Genomic DNA, 12,297 nt, shown 5'->3' with positions numbered 1-12,297 from the left:
TTACCACAGGTGACACCAAGTGATGCCCAGGATAACCAATCAAACAGAGCAACCGAAACTAAAGGCACAATTTGTGTTTTTTTTTATTGTTTAGCAAGGTTTGCTGTAATTGTTTAAGACTATTAATTTAACTACCAATTGAACTATTCATATCCTATTTCACCTATGACTAAATTATCTTAATCACTCAGTTAATTTTTTTTATTAAAATTAATTTAAATAACTGTTCAAGGCCAAAACAAGTAAGAGTTTCCAATATTTTACTAATAAGCAAGATTAGAGAAAAATCTTAATAATGAAAACATATTTGTGTAGCAGAACCTTCTACAATTAATCACCTCAGGACTGCTCAGATTTATCTTGTGATTGTGATCTTGTGACTTTTTCAGAGGGCCCCAAATTAGCTCTACTTTCAACAGCCACAACACTAAAATGCTTATAATAACATTACAACATGTCAGTCATATGACACATGGGTCTGTAGAACGACTACTCTTACTTTGATACATTAAGCGCATTTTGTTGATAATACTAGAGTATAGTTACATTGTCCTAGTAGTGTATTGTTGTGTGATACTGGTTGTTTCTTACATGAAAACTGAGCTAATGAGACTTAGAAGCAGCTCAGAGCTAAATGTTGTCTTATATCCCAATAAAATAGCATCCAACCTACTTAATTTGATTTATTTTCTGTTGAAACAGGATGTCAGAGAAGGACATAATGCGACCTTGGCAGTGTAGAACAAAAGGGAAATTGGTTAGGTGGAGAAGGACAGTTTTATTTGAAGTGTGGGGCAGAGGGGGCAGCATGGTTCAAAAATCTGTGGTTTTACTGTTGTTCACTTGTCTTTTTAGATTGAAAGTCTGACAGTTTTGTTTATGAGATTGTGTTTATCATGGAAAACATACACTAAATATTCTACTATAACTAGCAATAGCAGCTACATAATGTGTGCATATTGCTTTTTGTTTTACATGTAATACTAATACATGTAATATTTCACTTTCACAGTACAAGGCGGGGAGGTTAGGGAGTTCCAAAAGATGAAAGATTCTGAGGTCTTGCATTTTGCTCCCTGTGCCTTGTAAAAGGTTATGTGCTTCCCAGTCGGCCACTGTTAAAAAAAAAAAATCCAAGCTTTTGTGTAAAACCATCATACTGTTTACAAGTAGGTGTATGTACAAAGAATGGAGAGGGGAGAATGGAAATGTCAGAGAAATGTCAAATGCCTGCTGGCTCTGTCCGTTGTATTTCTCTAGCTGAAATGTTCTCTCCAGGGAAGAGGGTCCTGGGCAGGGTGACTGTGGTGGTCCAAGGTCACACTTTCTGGTGACTTTGAACAAAACCACTACTTATGTGGTATGAATGGAGCACGTGGGAAATAAATGAACAGGTGAATTAAGGGGTTAAGGGAAGAATTTATAAATTAATAATTAAGGAATGGACAGGGAAATACTGCAGATGGTTCAAAACAGTGAAGCGATTGATAGACTCATGGGGGAAATGATTGATGGGTGGATAGATAGATGAAAGAGTGGATTAAAGGATGAATCAGTGGAATGGCTGACAGCTAAAAAGAAGACTACTTATGAATGGGCAGATAGATGGATGGATAATGTGTGGAAGGATAGGTTTACACAAATGGACAAAGGATGAATTGATGACTAATTTAGTGGATGGATGGATGGATGGATGCATGGATGGACAATTTAATGGCTGAATATAAGAACTGTGGGATACGGAAGTTAAGGGATAAATTAATGGAGAGGTTCATGGATTGGCACATGGAAGATGGATGGATAAATGGATAAATGGATGGCTGGGTGGTTAAATGGCAATTTGTGCATAAATGATGGACAATTGCATAATTTTTATATTAGGTGAATGGATAAATGTAGAAGAGAAAGATAACCCATGAAATGTTTATTGATAATACAAAATTGCAGGGCTAATTAATGGATTGATAGATAGTTTTTTTTGTGGTGGATAAAAGAATGGTTTAAAAAATTGATGGACAAATACATGGACAGAATACTCATGGACACAGTGTGAGTGTGTAAATATTATTAAATAAACTATTAAATTGATGGGTGGTTGATGGAACGATGAACAAGTGAATATAGCTGTGTGTTAGAGGATAGAATTTTTTTCATCTCACACACACACACACACACACACACACACACACACACACACACAACACACACACACACACACACACACACACACACACAAACACACAAAGCGCCTCTCCACACACCCCTCTCATTACCTCCGCCCCTTCCATTGGCGGCATCCAACGCCAGTGAGAAATTGCCTGTCTCCACTCTTTTGATTTGCTTGTTTGTGGGGTGCTAATTTATGGCTTAATCAATTATCCATTAAAGCCTCTTTCACATAAAGACTAGTGATGGTAGTTGCCAGCAATACTGTTGTGCTTAATATGCATTAGCGTGCCTATCATCCCCCACTTCCCCCGTTATCGTTAATGGGCTGAGGCAATGTTCCAGTTTTTATTATGTGTCATGCATCTGTGGATTTTTCTCCCCTTCGTCTTGCTTAATGGCTGAACTGAGGCACAGCACTACGCTAAATACTGTATGAGATCTCCATTGTAAAGTGACATATCATTTATTGCAGTACTATCACAACCACTTAAACTGCCAAGAACAACTTCAGTTGTTCTGTAACTGAAGTTCGCCAGGTTTGCATATCACAGGATTGTTTTGCCATGTTGCTGGGTAACATTTTAGCTGACCCTCTTTGACTTCAGCACAAACCAGTTGTGTGGCATATAAGTGACCTTCAAAATATCTTATCTTAAGTCTTAGCAAGCTGTTCCACCTTAAGAGAAGGGCACATTAATCAACAGTAATCAGGAACAATTTATTAACAACATTTAGCCTGCGTAATGATATAGCTGGGATGCCCAGCGGGGTCTGGGTTAGTCACTTGGCCCTACAGAGCCTGGGGGTACTGCCATAGTTGACTTTGGTTTGGATCCATTTTTACAGGTTAAGTGCAGTATTGGGTTGGTAATTTGTATTCAGTATAAATCTCATGAATAAACATTAAGGTTAAGTATAACTTGTGATTTTAAAACTTCAGCCATGCATTGATTACATCTGATAATTTTGTCCTTACTTCATACACACCAACCACTTGTGTGGTGCAGAAGCATTTGACTGAGTCAGATATAAAACAAAGTGAAACAAGGTGCCTTATATTAGAAATGTTTCTGAGGGCTGAGTTAAAGACAACACAAAATACAATTTTACCTAATCACCTCAGAAAACAAAGAACCAATATTATGTTTGCAAGCTAGCTAATTTCTACTATTTACTATCCACGTTGAGTTATTTTCTGACATGTTAGAGATTTCTCCCAAGGAGCAGACATTTAACTAAAGATCTGTCACTTAGCTGGCCAGGAAATGCCAACAATGACCCTGATTTGCTCAGTTATGTCTCCAGTCAGGAAAAGCGCCGTCCGTCAGACCAGGCCCTTTTGAATATCTCAAGAGAAGTAATCACACTTTTTATGGTGTACTTAAGTACTGTCTTAGCGAGTAAGAGAAAGTTTTGATCTAAGATTATTGTCTCAAAAATGTGTCACTTAATGGGTCTTGGCTATTGGGCCTGCATAAACCAGATGGGGTCAGGCTACAGGGCAAAAAAATGTTAGCACTTGTCAGACTCAAACCTTAATTAAGTGTGTAGCAGACTGACAACCAAATAAATCCACGTGCTCAGTTTTGATCTCAGTTTTGTTTCTTGTTTTTAGTGGTAAGAGAATATTTTTGGAAACACAGCCTCAAATCATTTTAATATTTGTAAGAATGAATATCTTTCACCATGTACGACATGTTGAAAACAACTCTCACAGAGACCTGCTGCTTTCCCTTCTACCCGTCTAATCAGGGAATGAATTACTCCCCGGAAGCCAGGTGAATGCTATTACGTACCTGGTAGGGTAGAAAACCAGCAGCACTCTCAGTCCTGAAGGCCAAGATTGACAACCAACCAAAAACTCTGAATGTAGTAATGTGCAGGGTATTGCGTGCTTTTATATTTCCATAATACTTATGTTAATTCAAGTTTTACATGAAAATCACCCATGTATTAAGAAGACCAAGGTTTTTGTTCATATTATGGGATATCTCAGAAACACTGGCACACCTGTCCATTCGTATAAAGGAAACATTTTAATGAGTAAGACTATTGAAAAAGGACATCCACAAGGATGAATTTATGTTTCTCAATGTGCAGAGCTGCAGTTCACAACAGGCATATTTCAGCACTAAGCTGTCATCAGTGTTTACACTCTTATGGTGATAGACTTAGCACTAAAACGTTCACCATTGTTGACTGCTGCTATGCACATAAATACGCATTAAATCATGCTTTTGCAAGTGCAGACATCCTCTATAATATCCATGAGTCTGCACCTTTTTCATATTCATTAGGTTTAGAGTTTAAAGTGCCAGTCTTTTGTGTAACATGTTAATGAGAAAATATTTCAATCCTGACTCATGCAGCAGGGCTGCAGCTCTGTCAGTTAGCATTTGACTACCTGAGCTTCAGAGCTGTTTGGATTCAGTTTAAGCATTGTTTTCTTTGGTTGATCACACAGCTGCATGATTAGTACAGGAGCAGCTTCAGTAACTGAGCTGAACATCCTATCCTAAGAGGAATGCCTCGTGATGGTCTACTTGAAACTGAGCATGTAGTTTATCTGTTTCCTCCGGCTAATGATGAAATATATGTATAAAAATGTTTTTTTCAACCTTTATTGATGGTGGTTTGGTATGTCAGTCTCTGTGTTGGTTGAACACTTTGGGCTGTTGGATAAAAATAAAATGACATTTCGGACAGATATTCATGGAGGATGAATATGAATGACTGGTTTTTCGCTTTAAGGACAATCCACAGACCTTGTTGTCATGGTCAACAGTTGTCATAGGGACCACTTATTTCTGTAGAAGGTTAGCATGATCACGGCAATCATAAATATATGTGAAGCAGACAAGAACAGTTATGGTATCCATAATAAGTCATCATGGGTGTCCAGGTTCGGTTACCTGATCCACAGCAAACGTGTGGAGAACCTACCTGAAATTGACAAGCATAAATAACCTTTTCTAAAGCAAAGAGACTAGATCCAAAAGTAACCTAGGAAGTCAGAATAGATCCAAAATAGACCTGAGGATAATTAGAGAGAACACCAAGGCCCAATTACAACGCCCCCCAAAGGCCTGAATCCTCACAGACTAAATTGAATTCAGCAGGTAAGAGACTGAGTGCGAGAGGCTGCAAGAGCTTGAAATGGTATAAATAGGAATGGGAAAGCACTTTGCAACATATAACTTTACCTTGAGGACGCCACATACATGGATGTGGAGCGAGACATGATGATTGACTTCAGGATGTTGACGCAGCGCTCTTCTAAACATTTTGCACAGGGGGCCTCATGTACAAACGTTGCTTACGCACAAAAATGTTGTGTACACCATCTGTCACGTTCACCATCGGATGTATCAAGAGTGAAATGAATGAGAGAAATTGTATTCCTCCACCTCCACGAAGTATTTGTTTATGAGTCTGCTGGACATGTGAACTGATTGTAAACAATAACCAATAATCCACTTGTATGCAATTAAATAAGAGGACATAAAATCATGTGCAAAAGGATGCAATACATAGTTTAATAATAATGGCAGCTTTGACCTTATTAGAGGACATAGAGAATGGCAGAATTAGAAGGGAACAGGTATTTAGAGAGCACGCTGATTTAAAAAATTTAAAATGTGGCAAAAAAATTTGGCAAATGATGATAACTGGCTATCCTCTTGGAACTGTGTGCTGCTGGGTCCAGTCTTAGAGAGGGACACAGCGAGGAGACACGCATTAGCCTAACTGTTCCCATACAAGTGCTTACCACTCTGGGTTTCTTGGCAACGGGGACATTTCAGACTGCCAGTCATCCTTCAGCCATGCCATTCAAGTTGTATGGGAAGGGATCATCTGTATGTCAGCCAGGTACATAACGTTCCCATATGATGTGGTTGACCAGGTTAACATTAAAGCGCAATTTGAAGCCAGAGCCAGTTTCTCTAATGTAATCGAAGCGATTGACTGCACACACGTTCCTGTGAAAGCACCATCAGAGGATGAATTTGCCTATGTTAATAGAAACCATTTTCATTCTATCAACGTGCAAATAATATGTGATGCACAAATGCAACTGACTGATATTGTGGCAAAGAGGTCCACGATTCATCTTTCCTAACAAACACCGTGGTTGGGAACAGGCTACAAGCTGGCAGGGTGCTCAATGGGTGGCTTCTTGGTAAGCAATTAATTTTTAGCTGGAAATCTCAATTTGAAGAACAGAGACAGATGAAAAGCAACTCATGTTTAATGCTGTACCTCTTTTAAGTGAGGAATCATTTCATTTAAGGAAACATAAATCTGTCATTAAGAGCCAAAAAACAAATAAGAAGCCTTAAAAAAGCTTTTTTTTGTGACAGGATCATTTTTCGAAGTTTTTTTTTTTCCATCTGTGAAGACAACTCCAGAGAGACGAGTGAAGTTTTCTCTTTTTTTTTTTTTTTGCTTGCCCTGAAAGGCAAGTTGTTTGGGCCCTTTGGAACAGCTGGACAGGTGGTGTGGGGTAGTAGATGGCCCTGGAGCAGAGGTACTGTGCCCCTCGTCAGACTCCTCTGCAACATCTGATGAGGACGGAGGATGAGGAACAGCTGTGGCGATGATGTTCCGACGGCTGAAGGGAGTCACTCTGCTCCATAGCCTTGTGCATTGCTAGATAGGCCAGTTCGTGGCTGTCACCTCTCCACCCCCCTTCCCTGATCTGGTCTGTGGTAATATCAAATCCTGTGTAAAAGGTGTAAAGGAAAAACAAGGCTGAATTAACACATTACAATTTTTGATAAAACCTTGCAGATTATTTATAGGACTGGAGCTGGATAAGCCATCAAGATTCACCATAAGTCTAAAGTAAACCCCCCCCCCCAAAAAAAAAACACACACACACACACACACACACACACACACACACACACACACACACACACACACACACCAGTTCATAACAGATGTGTTGGCTCTGGGCGTTGCGATACTTACTCAACCCTTGAGCACAAGCATTTCTGTCACCAGTAAAATGAGATTCACACCCCACAATGTTCGCTCCCTGTTTGCAAACACAACAGTAAGGGTGTTAGATCAGATCTGCTGAAAGAATGTTTGGAGTTCATCATGTCATCATAGGACAAACAACTACACAGAGCTCTGGCTATGTGAAACCAGTGAGATTTGTATTTATACTTGTATAAACATGTAAACGAGGGTTAATTCCCTATATGCTTGTTTGTTGATCGTTCTTCTTCTTTCTTCTTCTTTGGTGACACAGGATTTAAGAATCACCTCAAAAAATAAATTTTTCCCCTTGCAATGAAGTGATCAGAGTGAGTGAGTCTGTTTGAATCCGCTCAGTGTTTAAACATATTGACACATGGAGCTGAGACACACAGCAACAGAATCGGTTCCAATAGTTCCAATTTGGGTCGGGGTCTGGTTCGTCTTTAGGATTACTAACCAAGTGGACCTGTGAAGACCTCTACTGTGCATTCATAGATTTAACATCATGGACCCTGATGCACTTGCAGGATACATTCATAATGACAAATGTTCCTTCAAGCCACTAATTTCTACACTATTACTTGATTTTATTGATGCGCCCTCTATCACACCAGCACCCTCTTATTACTGGTAGTTGGTCAATAAGGGCTATTGACCTACAACTTTACCCCACACCTCTCATCCTCCATCCACTTGCCAGATTTGTCACAGATGACCAAGTACTCACAGCATTACCACTCACCACTCAGGATGTCTGGGCAGGCAGAGAAGGTCCGAGGACAGTGGGCACACTGTGGGGAAAGGCCCGGTAGGAAGCAAAGAAAAGCACAGCAGACATGACATGACAGTCTTCCCTAAACTCCATATGGGATATTAATGTGAAGAGGCACTGTCATAGCCTCTGACTTTCAAACTCACTTCAAACAGACGGAATAATCTGTGCTGGAGTAGTATTAGCTCATGAAATGTATAATAAGTTGGGGATTTTTTATACAAGACAACCAACAAGAACACTGAACACTTCCATAAACAAATGCAAACACACACAAAGACAGTCAGAAAAATCTCACACTCAGGTACTTATATGTATCTGTGTGTCATTTGTTGTATGTCATTTGTACATAAGTTTGGCCAAAGGATTTGTAAAATAAAGAGAGTCTTTAGTAATGGAAACATGCCACCAGTGTGAAACAAAGTCTGAAGGACTTTCAGTATTTAAGTCAGAATATTTAAGAATGGTAAATACCAAGAATGTTTATGGTGTCCGTCAGACACCAATGCAGGGCTGCAAATATGTAAAGAAATACACAAATGAGGTACTAAAAAGTGTGCATACAATCTTGTGTCAACCCCACCTCTAAAATACACCATACTAAAATACACTCACAAACACCTTAGCATCACCGTCCACACAATATGATATCTTAGCATCTTCCATCTATCATCTGAGGTGAGACAGAGAGGCTGCTGTCTCCTCCCCAGTGCCTGTGGTGTCACCACTTATTAAGATCCAATACCAGGTTCAGGGAGAACTGGGGGAGATAAGGTGAAGAGGTTTTAAGAGGAGTTGTAGTTGATGGATGGATGGGTTGCTTCTATAGGGGGCCCCCATATCCCCACATTTTCAGCACTTTTTATGGATGATAAGGCTCAAGTGATAAATAAAACAAGGGCTGGGGCCAAGCTTCTACCTATTTAATGTTGCTGAATTGGTGCTAGCTGATGGAAGCTGGAGAATGACCTGATAACCTTACATATCAGCTGGTGTGGGATGATGAGCTTGGAAACATAAACCGTTTTTTATCCAGGTGCAGCTGTTTGTCATGGTGTGGTGGGTCCCAGCCATGTGTCACTGAGGCCCAGAAGTCTGCAGGTTTTCACTCCTATTAAACACTGCAGGCAGGAGCGCATAACCACTGAATGATACACATGCACCTGCATGGCACATGGATAAGCTCTGTTGCTGATGTGAGAAGTGACATACCCTTAAACTCAAACGCTCGCATTGCTCTTCTGTAGACACTGAAACTCTTTCTTCCTGCTACAGTCACAGATATGTAATTTTAGCCATGCCAGTGGTGTGTGTTGGTCGGTCAGTCCGTCAGTTTGGTCCAGACTGAGATATCTCAACAACTATTTATTAAATTGCCATGACCTGATTTGGTAGCACCACCAGCAGGTCAAAGTTTTCACTTATGCTGTGAAAATCTCAACCTGTACTTGATGGGTTGTGATATTTTGCACATTCAACATTCTCAGAGGATGGATCTTAGTGACTTTGGTGATCCCAGACTTTCCCTCTAATGCCGCCACGAGGTAAGTGATTCTGAGTTATATTATCAGATGGCCATGAAATGTGAAAACAAATTCATGTCCCCATAATAACTTTGTTAATCACTGAACTTTTCATCTAGTGCCATTATTGGGTCAAAATTTCACTCTGTCCTATACATAGGTTTATGACCATAGACCTACAAAACTAATAGAGGTCTGCAGACAAGACAGTGGCCTATGAACTGTTGTATTTGAATGAAAACCTGCTATTCAGAATGGTGTGTGTCCTTGTGTGTCCGGAGCTTACATGTGTGTTAAACAGTGGGGAAGAATGCAGCCGAGGCCTTCACACAACAGGGAGAAACGGCTCCTATTATCCTCACTGTGACTGCCTCACAAGTGTGTGTATGTGTATCACCGCTGGGTGCCTTTGGCCAAGAAATCCTCCTCACGTTGGAGACAAAGAGCCCCAACAAGCCACAGCAAGGCCCAATCATCACCTTGAATGATACAGGAGCTAATCTTCCTCTTGTTTCAGAGGCGGGACTAGAATAACACTGTCATTTCCTTTATTTGGTTCATTTTTCATAGCTTAAACTCCCATAAGAAACAGCATAATTACAGACACACTGGAAAGCCATTATGCCGAACAGCTCGCTGTACTGTAGCATTTTCTCCTGTACCTCCCCTTAATTTGAGCTCGGCTTCGTCTCACTGTTGCTAATGATGATGTAAAGGGAAAAGAGAGGAGACACGGCAAGTTAGTTGCTTGTATGCCTCCGTGTGTGTATAGTCTCAAACATCCCTGTCTCAGCTCCAGGCCACACACAGTCATATCACTGGAGGAAAATCAGATTTGATGTGTAGCAAATGAATGAAAAAAACGTAAGAACTAAAAAACATAGTCACAGTTAAATACTACTCTCGCCTTCAGCAGTAACTGATCACGCCGGCGTGATCAAACCAGTGGTCAGAATAGCCCTTAGACTACTAAGCGCTAGAGAACATGTTAAGACATCTGTCTTAACTTAGAACAAATGTAAAATTATTTTCATAGGTCTTTTCTTTCTCTTCAAAACTTTGAAAGTTATTCAGAGTTTTATTTTACCCATCAATGAAGTACAGAAAGAAGACATTAGGGCGAGGGAGATGTAATCCAGCTCTGGTTAAACTACTGACAACAGAAGAAGGAGCAAAAGAGGAAGCAGGGGGAAGAAGAGAATGAGAGGGAATGAAAGAAAGAGAGAGTGTCAGGTGAAGATAAAGCTAGTCTTCCTCCCTGATGCAAAGTTGTGGCCACTGAGAAGTTATTACTCAGTGGAGTCAGATGCAATCTTTTAATGCCTCGCTTTCCAGGGCTCCACAGGTGGACCCACACACACATACACACAGCGAGGAAGGACAAGGAAGGGTACGGATACAAGTCTTAACATGCAACAATACGATCTTTGGTCGATGACCCTGAAAACAACTACTGTGTAGGCACCACACATTAGTACCATCTGTCAATTATTCCCACACACATATACACGGACACACACAACACACACTTGTCACTACAAACCTCAGTGTAAGCGAAGGCCAGTGAAATGAAGTGAAAAATCATTCAGCTGTGATCAGATGCTCTTTCATAGCACAACACTTCCTCATAGCTCATTTTTAATTAATGTTGTTAAAAGTCCTGGTACTCTGATGGCAAACTGCATTGGTTTAAAAGTCGATCCTTGTGGTGTGCTCTTTTCCACCCTTTCCTCTGTCTTGGTTCTTATCAGGCAACGCCCCCGTCAAAGACATCCTTTTTTTTTGCGTTGCCATGGAAACTGTGTGGGCATCTCTTTCAAACAAGATAACAGGAGCAAAAATAAGAATGTGAAAGAGAGAGGTGTGCGTGGTAGAGAGACAAGTGTGTGTTTGTGCGTGTGTGTGTGTTGGTGAGAAAGCTGTGTGTGTGTGTGTGGCAGAGGGAGGGTCAGGGAGGAGACTATGAGAGTCAGGAGGGAGGAAGAAATCAACTGTCTGTAGTGGCTCCTGTGTAAGTGGACTGTATGTGCAAACACTGAAACATGACTGACTCACTGGCTATGCTGCCATCCAACTGTCAAGAAAGTGTTATGCCAGTCGTTCAGATGCTGTAAAAACTTGAATTATGTGAATAAGAGGCTTTTCCATCTGCCAAAAATACAAATGACTGGTACCATTTATGTGGGGAAAAAATATTGTTTGCTTTCCTCTTGGGGTACATTTACTTTTTCTACAAACTGACACTTATGATCAACATCTATTACATCAATATTTATTTGTGTAGTTATGCATAGTAATTATATTTCTATGGGCACAGATGACAACCCTGTCAATCTGCTGCCCCTTACATTTCTGACATTGTGTATGCTGGGTCAGTCTATAAGACACCATTATACAGCCCGGGGAAATACAATAATTTATACAGGGAAAAATTGGTGGGTCCATCTTTGGCTGCCCCATTTATTACATGCAAATTTCTGTACGCTACCCTGCAGGCATAAGTGGAAAAGCCAATAAAAAAAAGCCTGCTGCTGCTCATACACTATAAAACTTCAAACATGAATTTAGTTGAATCAGTTAATTGCCATTAACCCAATGTAAACTCAATGAATTTCAGGTTTCTTCAACATAAAAATTCTATTTTTTATTTTATTCTATTTTATTTTAGACTTATAAACATGAGTTCACTTGACTTGAAGTCTTTTTACTTTATGAGTTGAACTTGAACAAATAGTTGAATGAAAGTACTGCTGGGAGTTCACTGTTCGATGTTCATAACTCACTTTTATATTTTCAAAACTTATAAAACAACACGGAATTATTCAAGCTAATTCACATTTAAAG

At 40.0% G+C, this 12,297-nt stretch overlaps 1 long non-coding RNA gene across 1 annotated transcript; it reads right to left on the bottom strand.

The window, feature by feature from the left end:
- Positions 1–5,721: 5,721 nt before the first annotated feature.
- LOC130171164 (uncharacterized) lies at positions 5,722–11,210 on the bottom strand. The gene is made up of 3 exons (XR_008828093.1): positions 10,997–11,210; positions 7,144–7,949; positions 5,722–6,891 (listed from the first exon to the last, which is right to left on the bottom strand). It is a non-coding gene; the product is annotated as an uncharacterized LOC130171164 (long non-coding RNA).
- Between the last annotated feature and the right edge of the window lie 1,087 nt (positions 11,211–12,297).

The sequence above is a fragment of the Seriola aureovittata genome, chromosome 6 (genome assembly GCF_021018895.1).
Source record: "Seriola aureovittata isolate HTS-2021-v1 ecotype China chromosome 6, ASM2101889v1, whole genome shotgun sequence".
NCBI lineage: Eukaryota > Metazoa > Chordata > Actinopteri > Carangiformes > Carangidae > Seriola > Seriola aureovittata.
This window is presented reverse-complemented; position numbering and strand designations above follow the sequence as displayed.